The sequence below is a fragment of the Alligator sinensis genome, unplaced genomic scaffold (assembly GCF_000455745.1).
Source record: "Alligator sinensis unplaced genomic scaffold, ASM45574v1 scaffold1090_1, whole genome shotgun sequence".
Lineage (NCBI taxonomy): Eukaryota > Metazoa > Chordata > Crocodylia > Alligatoridae > Alligator > Alligator sinensis.
In genome coordinates, this window is record NW_005843157.1 from 62,462 (window position 1) to 65,947 (window position 3,486).

A 3,486-nucleotide genomic window follows, 5' to 3' on the forward strand; every position below is an offset into this window, starting at 1 on the left:
ACAGCTTCCAGCGTGCTCATGAGCTACATGCAGGGAAAGGACAGGCTGTGCTCCCCACAAGGCAGCACTTCCACACCTAGGGGCAGTGGGACTGGCCACACACGATACGGCCCAGGCTGCCCCCTGCACATGGGCTGGGTGGGACCAAGGGATCCACTGCAGGCAGGGTAGAATCACTTGGTGAGCCAGATCTGGCTTGCAAGCTGTAGTTTGTCCACTCCTCAGTTAGGCATTACTTAGAGGAGCTGGATGCTTACAAGTCAGCAAGTTTGGATGGGATACACCTAAGCGTAGTGATGGAATTGACTGAGGTAATTTTGAAGCTATTGACTATGCTCTTTGAGAACTTGTAGAGGTTGGGTGAGGTCCTTGATGACTGGAAAAGTGAAAACATAATACTCATTTTTAAGAAGATTAAGAAGGAGGATCCAGGGGAATACAGACTGGTCAGAATGATCTCTGTACCTGAAGTGTCTACAAGAGAAGAAGGTAATCAGAAGCAGCCAGCATGGATTCACCAAGAGCAGCTCATGTTTGACCAATCTGATTTCCTTCTATGATGATGTGACAGGCTCTGTGAAAGAGCAATGTACATGGTATACTTTGACTCTAGACAGCCTTTAGACACTGTCTCCCATGAAATTCTCATTAATGATCTAAGGAAATACAGACTAGATGAAAACACTGTAAGGTGGATATATAACTGGCTGGATCATCATATTTGGTGAGTAGTCCTCAGTGCCTCAATGTCTAGTTGAAAGGAGGTATTAAGTGTTGTCAATATATGCTCAAAAGAACCTGGGTAGAGGGCCACTCCCCCTGCTATAGAGGAAGGCAAACCCCTCCACAGTCCATACCAATCCGACGATGGGGTAAAATTCCTTTCTGACCTCAAATATGGCAGTCGGTCTGACCCTGAGCAGAGGGGTAAGACCCTCTAGCCAGAAACCTCCAGCTTTGGTCCCAGTAGCATTGGGACACCCCAGTCAAATTCCCTGGCCTTGGCTGTAGGTAACACCCAATGCTTCTGAGAAAGACTTAAAAACACCTTGACACATGAAGCAGGAAGGTGCTATGGCAGCACAAAAATTACATCTGTTTTCAGCCTTAGGAATCAGAAGGAGAGCTATCAATAGCATTTAGTAAGGAAATCCCATATGCTGGTGATCCAAACCCAGCTAAGAGGGTGAGGAATGTTTATGGTTTTGAAATTGGACCTGTAGGGCATGTGAGACCATTTTTTATGTTCACAGTTTTCCAAGTGAGGGAGCAGAACTGCTCATGGGTACCTTCAGCAACTCTTCACGGTCCTTTCTCACACAGTAAAGCAATTATAAGAACAAGTGTTTCCCTCTGCAGCATAAAGAAATGCATCTGGATTGTTCATATCCAGCTGGTTTGCAACAGGATTAATTGAGAGTGGGATGCCAACTCCAAGCATCACAGATGTTTAATGTGGCTTCTCCCTCTAAGTTCACTCTTTTCCACTCAACTGGAGCCCCTCAACCATCCTGCACAGCTGCTTGATGCAGCTAAGTGTTTTCACAAACCCTCATCTTCACAAGAGCTTAGGAACCCAGCCCTGTGATTTATATAGGTTCTGTTGTATAGGCCACTTACAGGAACAATGAACCTCCTGCTCCATCGAATTCAGAGCCCTGTGTTCACAGGCACTTGGTAGCAAAAATGAAGTACTTGATGTTTCCAACACATCTCATCCAAACTGAAACTTTCTTTTGATAGTGAAAAATGGTTGAACACAAGAGGACTATGGGATCTCATGCCAGATCCAGGCTATTGCAGTGTTTTACACTGGGATATGTTGAGAGTTGGGTTTTCTTTGTACAGCTACGTGGTCTATGTTTGTTCTTCATTTCAGCAGTGTTCTCCCTTTCAGAGCCTAGAGATAGAAATAATGTGTGGGCCATGCTAAGGTTGGAACTGCAGGATTTCCAGACTCATTAATCAGCTGGATCTCCAGTCTACCCAAGTCATGCAGCTAGCATGACAGTTGGTAAGCCTAAAGAACCAGTTAGTCTAGGAGTCTGGGAACTGATCACATTGATTTATCAGGCTCTAAGCATGTATCATGCTCAACATTTAGGACATATTGTTTGCAGTGAATATTAAAGTATTTTAATATTCTTTATATGCAGAATATTCAAAAAACAAGGAAACAATAATAAAGCATAAATGGAGAAAAAGATTCTATATCATGCATTGCTCATCTGTCTACATTTGTCTATACATTTGTAACATATTATAGCCCAAAATATAACCTTGCAAAAGTAGGTGACATGAGACAATGTTGGCAACATTTAGGACCAAAAAAAAAGGTAGATGGGCAGGCTGAGAAGTTTGTCAGTTCTAGTCAAAGTAGGGCAGGCTGGAGCAAATTCATACCAGCATAAGTAAATACAACTTTAATTTAAGTCAATGACAACTGAATTTAACCTGGTCACACAAGGGATAAATAGACAGTTATCCTTGCTGAATGCAATTGGTTGTCACTATTTTCAGAAAGAATCTGTACGGATAGACAGAGAGCAAGGAAGCTCTGTAAGTCTGTGAGTGAAATATGAAGCAACTCCAGATTCTAGCTTGCCCATTCTAAAATCCTGGGTCTGATCCCAGGTGAAAACCAGTACTGCCTCACTAAAACTGACAAGGTTACACCACTCATTAAGTCAGAGGATCTCCTGCATAGCTGGGATCCTATTTCAACTAAGGCAAAGAGTATCTCCAACTGAAGTAAAAATGTGTGCCTTGTATCTTGGCTCAGCATTTTTTGCGGCAGATCTACCACCTATTTTAAAACCTGAACCGTCTAACTAAACTCTAGGGTCATGAAAAACACCCCTGCAGTAAGGAAAACATGCTTGCTTGGAACAGGAACTCATTTGCTTCAGCCCTTGGGTACTCCATAGCAATGACTATCTACTATCCCAACCTTTGGAAATGTATTAATTAATAACAGGGAAAATGAATGTGCAAAACAAGCCATGGCATTCTAGTCAATTTTATTAAGACCATATTGATGTTTGAAAAGAGGCTTGCACTCGGGTCAATCTTGCTCGTCTTGATCCAGGTTATGGCTGTCTCCCTGTTCTGTTCTCACTTCACAATGACACGGGCATGAGTGGTCCTTCCTCTGGGGAATCTCTGGCCACTTTTCTTCTTGGAGGGCAAGGGTGCTGGCTGTTTTTGGAGTGGGACGCAGCCCTGAGAAATGGTGACACCTCCCAACACCTCCTTGAGCTCTCCATCACTTTGGATGGCTAACTGCAAGTGCTGCTGGGAAATTCGACGTTTCTTGCTACGTTTGGTAACTTCACCAGTAATATCCATGATCTCATGGGTCAGATACTGAAGCACAGCAGCCATATACACTGGGGCTCCAGCTCCAATGCGCTCTGCAAACTGTCCTTTGCGCAGCAGCCCATCTATGCGGCTGACAGGGAACAACAGCCCAGCCCTGGAAGAGCG

The 3,486-nt window shown here is 43.9% G+C and overlaps 1 pseudogene; it reads right to left on the bottom strand.

The window, feature by feature from the left end:
* Positions 1 to 3,009: 3,009 nt before the first annotated feature.
* Positions 3,010 to 3,486, bottom strand: part of LOC112548394 — an 871-nt pseudogene continuing 394 nt past the window's right edge.